This window comes from Brachyistius frenatus, unplaced genomic scaffold (genome assembly GCF_029030835.1).
Source record: "Brachyistius frenatus isolate BFR_SWC_R1_liver_20210118 unplaced genomic scaffold, ASM2903083v1 Contig_92, whole genome shotgun sequence".
NCBI classification, from domain to species: Eukaryota; Metazoa; Chordata; class Actinopteri; family Embiotocidae; genus Brachyistius; species Brachyistius frenatus.
This window is the reverse complement of record NW_027210691.1, coordinates 922,501-937,500: the sequence shown is the minus strand read 5'-3', so window position 1 is coordinate 937,500 and position 15,000 is coordinate 922,501. Positions and strand designations below refer to the sequence as shown.

The 15,000-nt window shown below is 46.2% G+C and overlaps 1 protein-coding gene across 4 annotated transcripts in view; it reads left to right on the top strand.

The window, feature by feature from the left end:
* The window catches only part of LOC138627878 (leucine-rich repeat and fibronectin type III domain-containing protein 1-like protein), a 248,102-nt gene that overhangs the window by 73,058 nt on the left and 160,044 nt on the right, over positions 1-15,000 (top strand). Inside the window, exon 3 of one of the 4 annotated variants that reach the window (XM_069710512.1) lies at positions 10,147-10,279. The exons of the other annotated variants lie outside the window; for them this stretch is intronic. The gene's annotated coding sequence lies outside the window, so the exon portion shown is untranslated. The remainder of the gene's footprint in view (positions 1-10,146; positions 10,280-15,000) is intronic. 4 annotated transcript variants of the gene reach the window in all.

Here is a 15,000-nt window from a genome sequence, read left to right as displayed (position 1 = left end):
CGCAACACCGACGCCTGGTTAGTGTGCGGAGCAGAGCTGCAGCGTCCGTGATGGAAAGGTCTTTAAAAGGAGTGTAAGGCAACAAACGGCCTGACGGTTGGTCTGTGAACGTATTGATATCTGCAGGTATCGAACCGCTAACAGCAGCTTCATGAGCCCTTTAGAGGATTAACAGAAAGTTCACACCGAAGGACTGAAGGAGCTCTTTCAAACACCGGGACCGTTGAGAGGATAACGTAACACCAGACGTAGCGTGAAATACTCACGCCCTTCCCCTACTTTGAGATGTCTGGGCGTGACAGTTACACGTTTTCCCGTTAGTGGACGAAAGGAGAACCTACTGCATGCTTTGATTTACAGGACAACGAAATCATGAACAAAAAACATGGTTACGGTCACAAACTAACAACGTTGTCCTCTCCGGGATCCGAAGCTCATCCTCTTGTCACGTGACATTAACGTGTCTGTAAGTTTGGAGTTTACAAAACGTGTAACTGTCACGCCGAGACAGCCCAAAGCGTGGATATCCCACGTTTAGCTATGGCGGACGGGCGTGTCTATTTCACGCTTTACCGTGATACTCGGTTGTAATATCTATCAACAGCCAACCGACGGAGGGCGTGTTGCATTAACTCATAACTCAGTTCTGTTTTTAGAAACGAGACGTAGCAGCACTAATATCACATCATGACCAGATGAAAGTTTTACCAGAAGACCCGGCGCTCGTTACGGAGACGAGCAACACGGAGACGAGCAACACGGAGACGAGCAACACGGAGACGAGCAACACGGAGACGAGCAACACGGAGACGAGCAACACGGAGACGAGCAACACGGAGACGAGCAACAGCTTCATTTTTAATGTGGAGGAAGTCGGCGGACCACAAAGTTGAAAGGACTCGCTGTCGATCAGCGCTCGGCTCGAACACAATTAATTGGGCCGCTTGATTCTCCTCCGACGATGCCGACGCGAGGAGCGCAATAACGAGACGAGCAGCGCGGGAACGTTTGGACAGGCCCGACTTTATTTTTTCCCTTCCCGGTGAGCAGCGTCTCCGTGGCAACACGGTGAGCAGCAGCCAACAAATCACTGGCAGCTTCTACAAACGCTGCTAATGTCTCGGCTCCAAGTTCCCCTCACAGCGAGATGCACGCCGATAGTCTGTCAACACTTCTTCAAAGTTCCTTCTGTAAAAAACTCCGACATTAATGATGTTTAGGATTCGTACTCTTCGTGGTGGTCGATAACAGACACGACTCCGATGAAGGAACGATGGCTGAAACTTTCTGAAGGACGACAAAATGAGTTTTCTTCTTTTTTTATTTTGAAGGCAGAACACATGCGAATGTTCGTTAGATTAAATTAGATATTCAGGTTTGTATTAGAACAATCTAAGAACACGGTACATTTACAGAGTGTCAGAATGGTTTTCATAACGCTGCCCCACCAACAACAGTAACAGCAGGTTTCTTCTTTCAACACTTCCCTCAGAGACCAACGCTCCTCCACGGCACGGCGTGGTTGACAACATGGCTGCTGGATGAAGACTGCCGTTGCTCTTGTTGCTGCGTTCCTCCAGACTCAGTTAAACCGAGCGGTAAAACACAGTTTAACTGCTTGTGCTGTTTTTCCAGACTTGCGGTGAAGAGCTCGGAGTCCTGTAATCGGTCCATGTAATGAGATGTAATGAGATGTAATGAGATGTGTCGTCTGCAGGGTTTTTAAACCTCCAGCAACTGCAACGCAGCGGAGACCATTAAAGTCGACCTCCGTCGCTTCGCCTCTGTCCGTCTCTCGCTGCTTCTGCGTCTCCGTCGTCGTCTCGTTTGCGTCGGTCCTCCTCTCGTCTCCACGTTCTGTTGTTCTTTCTCTTCGTCCACCTCGTCTCTCGTCTGCAGCTCTTCTTCTTCAGCTGCACTCGTCCTGCTTGAAGCCCCGAGCTGGCTGTGCTGACGGTATTTGTAGTACAGCTTGAAACCACACACACACACACACACACACACACACACACACACACACACACACACACACACACACACACACACATTTTATCAGTACGAGTGTGTCAGTTTAGTCTGCTTCTGTCTGTCTGGACTGATAAGAGGATACTGAAAGAAAATCATTGTGTGTGTGTGTGTGTGTGTGTGTGTGTGTGTGTGTGTGTGTGTGTGTGTGTGTGTGTGTGTGTGTGTGTGTGTGTGTGTGTGTGTGTGTGTGTGTATTCTGGGGTTTCCATTGTGATGATTGTCATGTCTTCACTTTCAAAAGTGTATCTTACAACATATTCATCTTTTTGTTCTCTTGTGCATTTAAACGTGTTCCTGTTGTGTCAGTGTTTTTTGTTGTCTGTCTGTGTTTATTTGTGTGTGTGTGTGTGTGTGTGTGTGTGTGTGTGTGTGTGTGTGTGTGTGTGTGTGTGTGTGTGTGTGTGTGTGTGTGTGTGTGTGTGTGTGTGTGTGTGTGTGCAGCAGCAGCAGCAGGAGGAGGAGATAGATGGTCGCCTGGTGATAGAGGCGGTTGCCGGGTGACAGTTGGGGGTTGACTTAGCAACCCGCTGCCAAATTACTTTCTAGGAAAAAGAGCAGAGGAGAGCTTAAGATAGCTCCAAACTTATCTGTTATTACTCTCGGGGGGGGGGGGGGGGGCATGCAGTAGAGAATATGGATGGAAGGGGGAGGAGGGAGGGAAGGAAAGAGGAAGGATAATGAGCGAGGGAGCAGGAGAGGAGAAAGGAAGAAGGATAGAGATGTAGCAGAAGGAAGAAGGAGCATTAAGATGGAGCTGGTTGGAAACAAGGAGGAAATGAGAACATGAGTGATGAAGAAGAAGGAATGAAAAGGAAGAAGATGGAAGCTGCAGATTCAGTTACTGTTTCTAATCAGAAAGCATCATGATCCAGCTGAGGACAGATGTGTCCTTAGTCACACTGGAGCTCAGCCTGGCCACGCTCCGTCAGCTGGGGGTGGAGGCTGTGATTGAGGCAGTGATAGAGACAGTGATGAAGGCAGGGAGATGGAGGCTGTGATGGAGGCAGGGAGATGGAGGCTGTGATGGAGGCAGTGATGGAGACAGTGATGAAGGCAGGGAGATGGAGGCTGTGATGGAGGCAGTGATGGAGACAGTGATGAAGGCAGGGAGATGGAGGCTGTGATGGAGGCAGGGAGATGGAGGCTGTGATGGAGGCAGGGAGATGGAGGCAGTGATGGAGGCAGGTTGTTCTGAAGGCTGGAAATCACCAAAACATTTATTGACATAGAATTTGACATGAATAGTTGAATGGGAGTCTATGGAGCCGGAGGCTTTTTGGAGCCGACCTCTAGTGGCACTCGCTGGTATTGCAGCTGAAGACACTTCTGGATCAGAACCATTTTACAGACCTGAAGCTACGAACTCTTTTAGAAACAGTTTGTGAGTAACGATACACACAAACACACATCTGTAACACTGACGGATGACAAACATGCAGCGACTCCATCTCCTCCCGTCTCCAAACAAACATCCACATGTAACCAAATACACATGATGGTGATAAATCTCAGGAGCTCACACACACACACACACACACACACACACACACACACACACACACACACACACACACACAGGGACAGAGGCGACACTGACAGATGGCAGGTCGCCGGATTGAATGCGGCGACGCAGGTGCCACTTTACGCGTGGTTTCCACGGCGAGGGGCGTTGCCCGGGGAAACCATTCTGCGGCTGAAACTGAGATTGAGTTTCCCGTTCGTCAGGGTGACAGATAACAAGACGCCAGCAATCAAACCCACGACAGCATCAAACGTCCGCAACATCAGTCAGGGATGACAGCCGACCGCAGGCACACACTGATGATACCCACGAGGAGACGAGGAGGAGACGAGGAGGAGACGAGGAGCAGACAGACATGCAGTCTCCGTCGTACCGGAGGAGACTAGTAATAACCCAGAGGTTCCTTCATCTCAACCCTGGAGGATTCCACCAGGCGTGACGCCATCGTTGTTGTCCAAAATATCAAATGATATACTTTTTTAAGGCTGATGATGATGATGATGATGATGATGATGACGATGATGATGATGATTGGGGGAGGAGGAAGAGGGAGCCTCGACGTGACGTTCTCGTGGGAGTCTTTGCTGTTTTCTGATCTGCTGCAGCTCCTCGTATTTAATGGCTGCTGCTGTTTTTATGAACTTCAACTCACCGCTGAGCTTTTCAAACACAACCGCTGCCACCGATTCACTCTTCTGGTATTTTCTTCCCGCTCGTGAGCAGATCATTTGTTTATCGATGCTCTCTCTAAATGGGACTTCGATACGAGCGTTAATACACTGCGACAGGACAGAAATACTTTCTTTCTTTCTCAGATTTCAGCCGTCACTTAAAATTTAGACGATATTCGTCTCAAGACAAATTAAATTAGGTCTGTTTGTCTGCTGTGGACTTGAATGTGATTTCTTCTGGTTTTATTTCTCATATTTTACACATAATCACGTTCTAACTTTTGTTCCTTTAGTCTGAGACATTTTGTTCTGTGATTTGACTGTTGGCCGGATTAATCTGACTAATCTCTCCTCTCCCGTGAGGCCAGCCCGCCGAGAGCGATCCTTCAGCGTATTAAAGGTCCAGAACATTACATGATCAGTCGGGAGATTAACACCAGTTTACAGGACGTGGATGTCAGACTCATGATGGATCAGTGACAACCTTTCCTCCGAGTTTACCGTGACGACGTCCAGATGTTTGATGTCAGCGAGAGGCTACGAGCGGGTTTACGGTGAGCAGCCAATGAGAGAGCTCGTGTGATCACCTGGGGAAACGACGCTGCGTGCTGATTGGATGTTTGTTTACGACTCCTTTATGGATTTTGAAAAAAAAACCACTGTCCTGATTTTTCCCACATTTAAATGAAGTCAACTATAACTTCACATGAACTGATTGATTTTATTATATTATTATATGTATTTGATTATTGATTTTATTATTGATCTACTGAAGTGTATTCCCCAAATCTGTAGCGTTACATTTTCCATCCTTTGAATACGTGACGTCAGATGAGAAGCAGATGAAAGGAACAGATGAGCGTATCTAAACGTTTCCGTTGTTTTATTTCCGTGAGCCTGTCGACCGTCCAACAACTTTACGACCCTCATTACATTTTCAATCTTCTTTTTTTGACGTTTGAGAGCGTTCAGAAAAACCCCACAGCTCTCATCCAGCGGCTCTAAACCTGAATCATCGTCCTGGTGACCGTAAAGAGAATTAACAGGTGGAGTGTGCGCTCACACGTGCTTCCGCACTTTTGGATAATCAGCAGTTTATTAAAGGCTTCGTTCGGTGAGCGAGAGGACGAGGGAACATTAAAGCAGCGAGCGACCCACATGTACCGAGGAGAAAGGGTTGCGGTAGATTTAAAAACATTTTCTCATTTGCAGCTTTGATCTCGTTCTTCAGGTTCAACTTTTCACGACGCTTTTGACATAAGTTGCAAATTATTCTGTGATCGCAGGTCCGATAACGGCGGGAAAAACGTCAGCTTGGTCTTTTTAATCCGCAGCAGCTGAATATTCCCACCGACAAGCTCTGACTTTCAGACTGAAGCTCTTCCTCCTCAGCGTGAATATAATTTCCCTCATCTCCCGTCCCGGTGTGAGACTTCTTTTGCTTTTGTACTCGGCCCTCCGTGCTGCAGCTCGACGCTCCGTAACCGTTCCTTCCTCAAAGCTCGCAGGAAAAACGGCTCCTCTGTAATCACAGCTGACACTCGACAGCCGCTTCTGAAACTGTCAGACAGGATTTTTCTCCTGAGGTTTTTTCTTTCTTTTATGATTATTATTTTTTAAAACAACCGCATCCTTCACAGTTATATTGTCAGACACTCTTGTTTCTTTTTTGTTTTACTTTCTGGTCGTCGTGCTAAAAACAGGCTGAAGCTCTGATCATCGGTAACTTTCAGACGAAGTCGTCTTTATTCACGTTGACTTACAGGAACGACCATCTAACGCAGTCGAGTCGTTTCAATTAGATTTGCTAAAATGTTGAATCAAAGCGGGTTTTTTTCGGAGGTTGGAATTACAACTCAAACCCACCTGATCCGATTCAGCTCCACCCTGATACGAGACCCGCCTTTCTAAGATTTGGCAGCCAATCAGAAAGAGGATAGTCATGTGACGGTGACTCGAACACAACCATCAACCATCAGTGATGTCATCAACCATCAGTGATGTCATCGTTGGTTTGTGAACGTTATGAATCCTCCAGTTCAGATTCTGTCCGTCACCATCTTTGATAGTTCGGAGCGGTTTGGAGCAGGAAGTGACCATATTTGGACGAGCTGGGGGAGGAGCCAGCGGTGGATCTGACCGATCTGATCGGAAACCTGACGATACTACGTCCCGCCCACCGATAGCTGTAACCTGACTGCACCACAGGCCTGTCAATCAAACAGACACGCCCCCGACAGCAGGTGTTGTTGAAGTTTATTTTCTGATGAATGTAACTGACAGCTGGTTGTTCCTGGAGTTAGCGGTGTTTCCATATGAAGTCGTGTTAATGCTGTCCGGACCTCCTGATGTTAAATCCCCGGCTGTTTGGTCCTTCAGGCTCCCGATCAGCTGTTGTTCAGCGTGAAGTCAGACTTGAGCTAATCTTCTCCTTTGTAGCTCGGAGCCATGCTAGCTTTAATCTCTTAGCCTACAGCATTAGCTCGAACTAAGGCTAATCCCCTTTATGTGTAGTGCCGGGCTGTGCTAACGCTAATCCGCTGTCGTGTAGCCGTGCTAACACTAATCCGGCTGTCAGTCAGAAGTGCTGACCGGCGGACAGATGAGAGGACTCACCTGGAGACACCTGGAGACACCTGGAGACACCTGTGAGCCGGATCACACTGGTCCTCTCCGTTGTGATGATGTCTGGGTTTCCTTCTCCTCGATGCACCTCCGGTCTCACGTCCACCGCCTCCTTCCAGTGTGACTCCATTCCTGTTAATCTCCTCTCTGTAATCCCTGATAGTGCCGAACATAAAGGTAGATTCTTACCGCTGCTCTGCAGCCCGGAACTTAAAAGCTCACCAAATTCATATGAAGAGCTGCGTTGGAGAAATTGTAAATGCGTTCATTTTGGGGATCAGGAATATGTTTTGTTGTTGTTGTTTCTGTCAGCTCATGAAGTAAAATCAGGGTTTTGGAGCGGAAGGCTGAACAGAGCCGGCTGAGATCAACCGGCCGTCTTCAGCTGGAGGTTTTGTGGTCGGAGGCGCCGAACGAAGCGGAGAGACGCTGAGTCTGGAAAACCTCGCTGGGGAGGTCGGACGGAGGGAGGCGGAGTTTGTTCAGCCGTTCTGTGACAGCTGGACGCAGGAGCTTTTCAGGGAATGTCTTTAACAAAAAGGAACTATTTTCTGCAGCGGATGAATCTAAACGTGACAGTTACACGTTTTGTAAGCGTGAAACCTGAATGTGCGTAAATGTCACGTGACGAAGGATCTCGTGACCGAGGTATTAAAACCAGAAGACACTTTCAACAGCATCGGAGGCGTGCAGCAGCTTTAATCTTCCTCCACTGCAGGGAAACGTGTAACTGTCACGCCTAGACGTAGCTAAGCGTAGCTATTTCACGCTTTGCCGCGATACCGGGTTAAATTATGCGTAACTTTTAAACTTTAATAGACCGAACCCGTTGTTTGTCCCTCAAGTGGCCATTCGAGGAACTGCAGTTTTAACTTTTTGGTTGGATTCATCTCTTGTCGGTCTTTTCATGGGAATTTATGGACAGAATATTACCGGGCTGATTCCTTAAAGAGTTCAATCAAACATGATCTTCTGTCTTTCTGAATGATGTGTTTTCTGGTTTTCAGTTCTCTGCTGTTTGTTTGACTTCACGGCTCGACGGCTTCCTGTCGCTACTAAAATTTAATGCTTTCTAGTGTCTGAACAAAACAGCTTGAAGCTTCTCCCAGTGATCCAACACACCGAGTCTCTTCCTCCTCCTCCTCTTCCTCCTCCTCCTCCTCCTCCCACTCACTTCCACTAACTGTGTCCCCGGGGACAGTTTCTCCTCATCAGTTATTCATCTTCTTTTCTGCTCATTTTCTCCTGAACAGTTTTTTTTTGTTATGTTTTAAAGTCTTTGAGATTTCCTTTAAATTCCTTCGCACGTTATCACCCGGACTTTTCATCTTTTTCTTTTTTTTTTCTTTTCTTTTTTTTGTGTTTGTTTCGAAGCGCAGTTATTCCAGCTCGCCTCGTGTCTGTCATTTATCTCTGCTGCACAAACTGTGTTCCTGCTTGTGTTCTTCGGTTGCGGCTGCATTTTATCGCCTTCTTTAATTACCTAACTTCTATCTTTATTTTTACGACTAAATTAACAAACAGAAGTGCGTCCCTGCAGCCAATTCAGGTTCATCAATTCAGAAAATGGGATTTCTGCAAATGACAAATGTATTTCAGAGAAAACGTTTATTTCCCAATGCAGAGACGGTGATGGAAATATTCCTCCAAAAGGAGAGCGGTCACCTACGACACCATCATCATCATCATCATCATCATCATCATCGTCATCATCATCAGCGTGATGTTCACCGCTGAAGTAAACTTCTCGTTCATTGTTTTGTTTCTGTTTTTATTTTTTTCGGTGTACCTGCTTTCCTTCAACCTTCCTTGTCAACTTCACTTATCGCTCTCTCACATTTCCCAGCATGCCTCGGGGGAGAAGCGAAGAGAACAATGAGCTGCGGGTTTGGATGTGTAGGTGGACTCGGTGATGAGGAAAATCTGAGCAGTTTATCGAGCGGAGGAAAAGCGAGAGTCGTGCCGCGTACTCCAAACACATCTTTTCCTCGGTTCGAGAGCTGCGTCGCTTCTTCTTCTGATGTTTGTTTCTCCCGTACGATCGTTGAAAATCGGATTTAATGTCAGCAGCTTCACGCCGAACTTTTCTCTCGCTGATTCTGGAAAGAAGAGACGTCTGGATGTTTACCATATAAAAACAGTCTGATGTTTTTTTATTTATTTTTTTCAAATGTATCTTTGCAGAGATAATTTCAAGATCTATGCCCAATTAAAATGTATAAAGTAACAAAGAATTGACGACTCATCCTTCCTGTCAACATTCATCTATCCAGTCAACCTGCTGAGCTCTCAGCGTGGAGCTGTTTGGAGATCAGTTAGCGCAAACGTGTTTTTCACAAGCAGATATTTGTGGTCTGAATGACGAAATGAATCCTATTAAAAGTGTTTAATCTGCCCTTTATTTCTTTCAGAAAATCTCAGAAACAAAATGAAAACCTGCTATTTCCTAAATAGTTTAATAGATTACAGACGATGTTTTGCAGATTAATATTTAAATTATGATTTGTGTTCCGAAACTCAAATGCAGTGATTCGTAACAAACGAACCCATGTGACCGACTACAACTAACGTGTTTCAGGTCCACTGGAGGACTTTAGTCATGTTTTCCCTCCCAGACGTTTCCTGTCCTGAATCGTAGTGTGTGTGTGTGTGTGTGTGTGTGTGTGTGTGTGTGTGTGTGTGTGTGTGTGTGTGTGTGTGTGTGTGTGTGTGTGTGTGTGTGTGTGTGTGTGTGTGTGTGTGTGTGTGTGTGTGTGTGTGTGTGTGTGTGTGAGTGTGTGTGTGTGTGAGTGTGTGTGTGTGTGTGAGTGTGAGTGTGTGTGTGTGTGTGTGTGTGTGTGTGAGTGTGTGAGTGTGTGTGTGAGTGTGAGTGTGAGTGTGTGTGTGAGTGTGTGTGTGTGTGTGAGTGTGAGTGTGTGTGTGTGTGTGTGTGTGTGTGTGTGTGTGAGTGTGAGTGTGTGTGTGTGTGTGTGTGTGTGTGTGTGTGTGTGTGTGTGTGTGTGTGTGTGTGTGTGTGTGTGTGTGTGTGTGAGTGTGTGTGTGTGTGTGTGTGTGTGTGTGTGTGTGTGTGTGTGTGTGTGTGTGTGTGTGTGTGTGTGTGTGTGTGTGTGTGTGTGTGAGTGTGAGTGTTTAGGAAAGAAAACAGAAGGGACAGAAGACAGAAGGAAAGAATCTTTAGGAATACTAATGAATTAATGATGCAACACGTTGACATTTCTCTCCTCCTTGCACTCGTCCTACTCCCCCCCCCCCCTTCTTCCTCTTCTCTCTTCTTCTTCTTCTTCCTCTCCTCTTCTGCAGGTATGAGGGTGTCCTTGTTAGCTTGTCATCCCGTTGTAACCCCGAGGCCAGTTCATGTGACTGGAATGTGAATTCGTCATAAAAAAATATTTAAAAAAAAAAAAAGGACTTCCTGCTTCACCGAGGAACTCAGGTAGGTCGAGTGTATAATGGAATATTTAATGCCTTTAATTCTGCGGTTGGACAGTATGGGTGGAATAATTACAAGCGGTGGTGCAGCCTGACATGGTAAATGTTGGATTGATGCCGGCTGAGGTCAGTGCAGTAATTTCATTCAGCTGCAAACAGCTGCTAAATAATGGAGAAATATTGGTGAATATTTGCGTTCAATATTCTCCGTCGGACTCTGTGTTTGTGCTGCAGCATCTGGTGGGTCACAGGTCTGCTGAAAGGGAACAATCGATGGTGAAAGCTTCCGGAAACTGAGCTGGAAGTTTTTAGGAAAAGGTTTTTTTTAGGCTTCCTCTCGTCCTCTTGAGGACGTTTCTTCCTCTCGTCCTGCAGATTCCAGTCATCTGTGTTTTGTGGCTGCAACGTTGATCAATGAGATAAAAAGCTTTTATTTTTATTTTACATCCATTTTTCCTGCATATTTTTTTTTCTTCTATAAATTTAAACCTTTGAGGTTTCATGAACAAAGATCACACCGACATGACGAGGCGGCGACATCCTCACTGAAGTCAAAAAACACCAAATGTTTGCAATATTTATGCACACACACACACACACACACACACACACACACACACACACACACACACACACACACACACACACACACACACACACACACACACACACACACACACACACACACACACACACACACACACACACACACACACACACACACACACACACACACACACACACACACACACACACACACACACACACACACACACACACACACACACACACACACACACACACACACACACACACACACACAAGGAGCCGGTAACAGTGTGTTTCCCTCCATGTGAAGGCCATCGCTGCTCCTCTTCCTCCCTGCTGCCGTCCATCACCGCATGACTTCAATTCAAAACGTCTCGGCAGCTTTTTTTTTTTTTTTTTTTTTATAAAATCAAACGTCGTGGTTTAAAAAAACCCAGAAAGCTGCGGTGGAGTCGTTTCACTAACTCATCCAGAGTGACTCGCAAATATACTGTAAGCTGTAACGAATCGCAATCCCTGCGTCATCCACTGCACGAGTGTCGGGAGAAGAAAAGGCGCTAAGAGGATTGGAGGGGTCAGAGCCGCGGTGCACGGACAAAAGATGGAATAAATATCCCAGCGTCCATAAAAAAAAGAGGTCGTTGTGTGTTACTGTAGCGTGAAATAAGAGAGTCGGGGTGAGAAGAAGCGACACCTCCTCCTCTGTCTGAGTTATTTAGAGCTGCTCAGGTGGTAAAATCAGCTGTGACACCAACTCCAGAAAAAAAGGCAAATGGAGAGCGTCGTCGTGTTTTATTTGGAGATAATTCAACGTTATTTATTCTTATTTGAACATGATGATGATTTTATCATCTCTGCTGTGGAGTCAGTCGTAGTGCAACAAGATAATGAATATAAAAGAGTTCGTAGCTTCAGGTCTGATAAATGGTTCTGATCCAGAAGTGTCTTCAGCTGCAATACCAGCGAGTGCCACTAGAGGTCGGCTCCAAAAAGCCTCCGGCTCCATAGACTCCCATTCAACTTCTGTCATCAAATCCAAAGTGAATAAAATGTGTCCATCAGTGATCTCGGTGTTGTTAGCTGAAGTCACTCCTTTCCTGGTTCCCTCTGCAGCTTCATGCATCATTCATACTTTCTGTAATTTGTGCCGCAGCAGCTCTTCAGCTCCTCAGACCTGATGGCCGAGTCTCGGTTTCCCCTCGAGGTCCGTCTGTCCTCGTCCCCCCGTAGGACGGTACTCACCGCTCACCTTGCTGTTCCAGAGACTCCGACCCAGTTATCTTCCCACATTAAGAGAACCGTCTCATCGGTGTGTGTTCGGTCTCAGAGGGAACGAAGCGCCGTGTTCCTCTCGGTGTCCGCGGCCTTCATCGTGTGTTTAACACGCAAGGACAGCGAGGAGAACACTCAACACTGAGTGTGTGGACTGATGATGATGATGATGATGATGATGATGATGATGATGATGATGATGATGATGAGGAGGAGGAGGAGGAGGAGGAGGAGGAGGAGGAGGCATCAGGAGGGTGAGAGGGACGCTGCTCCTGATGGACCTCACGTCACCGCTGTCTCTTTTCTTTTAGCCTGTTTACTGAGTTTAAACACGCGTGCACACACACACGCACGCACTCACACACACACACACACACGCACGCACGCACTCACACACACACGCACGCACGCACGCACGCACTCACACACACACACACACACACACACACACACACACACACACACACACACGCACGCACGCACTCACACACACACGCACGCACGCACGCACGCACGCACGCACGCTACACACACACACACACACACACACACACACACACAGTTAACCAGCTCCCTTCGGGTGCTGCCACTCATGCTTGTGTGTGTGTGTGTGTGTGTGTGTGTGTGTGTGTGTGTGTGTGTGTGTGTGTGTGTGTGTGTGTGTGTGTGTGTGTGTGTGTGTGTGTGTGTGTGTGTGTGTGTGTTGACCTCCTCTCCGTCTCCAACTCTCGGGGCTCTATTTCTCTGTCCGACCTTTAACCGTTTAACTCGGGGAGCTTTTTATTGGACTGGATTGAATATATATTCTCAGGATTCCCACAATGACGATAATAACTTTCCTGCGCTGGAAAAATGAATCGATGGAAGCACTCGTAAAATGCTGGGGAATTCCTGAAATGATCATATTTCTAGAGGAGCTTTTATGCTTCTCTGTATTATCTGTCATATATTAAATGTTGAATAATTGTATTAGACATGGCCAAACTTTTATATAATGAACTAAAAATATATGAAAGTAAAAAGTTCAGGCTTCACACAAATCTCAATTCTTGTATAATTCTATATCTGAAATATAGTAAAATTGCATACACAGTTTTTGATTGAAAAACTAAATCCAGCGTTCTATCCCATAATAAGCAGATAATGAACACGACATTGACCAATCAGAGACGTCCTGCTCTCGTATCCTCTGTCAGTCACAATCATGTCCACTCCAACTGGTGCAGATTCATTAAAGATATTTTTCATTTCCAATCAAAGAATGACAAACGATCTACATTTTAATTATTGTGACTTATTTGTTCACTATTGTGGTTTTGTAAATATATTTTTCGATCATACTCAGAAAAAGTTCTGTTACAGCCAATCATCAACCAGCAGTGATGTCATCAACCAGCAGTGATGTCATCAGTGATGTCATCGTTGGTTTGTGAACGTTATGAATCCTCCAGTTCAGATTCTGTCCGTCACCATCTTGATAGTTCGGAGCGGTTTGGAGCAGGAAGTGACCATATTTGGACGAGCTGGGGGAGGAGCCAGCGGTGGATCTGACCGATCTGATCAGAAACCTGACGATACTACGTCCCGCCCACCGATAGCTGTAACCTGACTGCACCGCAGGCCTGTCAATCAAACAGACACGCCCCCAAAAACAGGTCTTCTTGAATCTTCTTTTCTAATGAATGAGGGATTATTTTCAGATGGACCTCCAGAAAACTAAGAAGAAGGAGTGACTTTAGCTAACAACACCGAGATAACTGATGGACACATTTTATTCACTTTGGATTTGATGAGAGAAGTTGAATGGGAGTCTATGGAGCCGGAGGCTTTTTGGAGCCGACCTCTAGTGGCACTCGCTGGTATTGCAGCTTAAAGCCTCATTTATTTTTTTTCTGTGGTCACAGCTGACAAACCACGAACATCTAAGATGAACAATATGTCCTCAAAACAGAAACTAATACAGTAAAAAGCCACGGTAGATGTTAATATTTCTGCTTTCCGTTCATCCTGAAACACGTTGGCGGACTAAACGTGCGTATTTGCTGTTTCCTCGGTGTGGAGGTGTTTGTGTTTGCCGAGGACGGCGGGATGTTTGTGGACCGCGCTGAGCTGCAGATTTCAGCTCAAATAAAAGCGTCTGTCGTCTCTGCAGCTCGGCTCGCTCTTCATCTTCCTCCTTTCTTCCTCATCTTCCTTTTTTTTCTGCGTCAGCCCGACTGTGGCGCTGCTGTCTTTTCCTGATCATACGCAGGATTGTTCTTTCTCACTTTTATCACCCTCCACACACTTCCTTCACTTTATCACACTTCTCCTTCTGTCTCTCCTCTTCTCTTTATTTATATCTCCTTTTTTGGGGAAGGGGAGGAAACTTTCTGTGGTCTTTCAAGTTCTCCTTTGATTGCTTCCCTCCTTCTTCTTCTCCTATCGTTCTCTACCCGGCAGATGATAATGTTAATATCATCGGAGAGTTCCACGATCAAAGACTCTATGATGAATAATAATTATGAGACAATTACTGCTTGAAGAGATAGGAGAGCTGAACACCACACACACACACACACTCACACACACACTCACACACACACACCACACACACACACACTCACACACACACACACACACACACACACACACACACACACACACACACACACACACACACACACACACACACACACACACACACACACACACACACACACACACACACACACACACACACACACACACACACACACACACACACACACACACACACACACACACACACACACACACACACACACACACACTCACACACACACACACACACACACACACACACACACACACACACACACACACACACACACACACACACACACACACACACACACACACACACACACACACACACACACACAC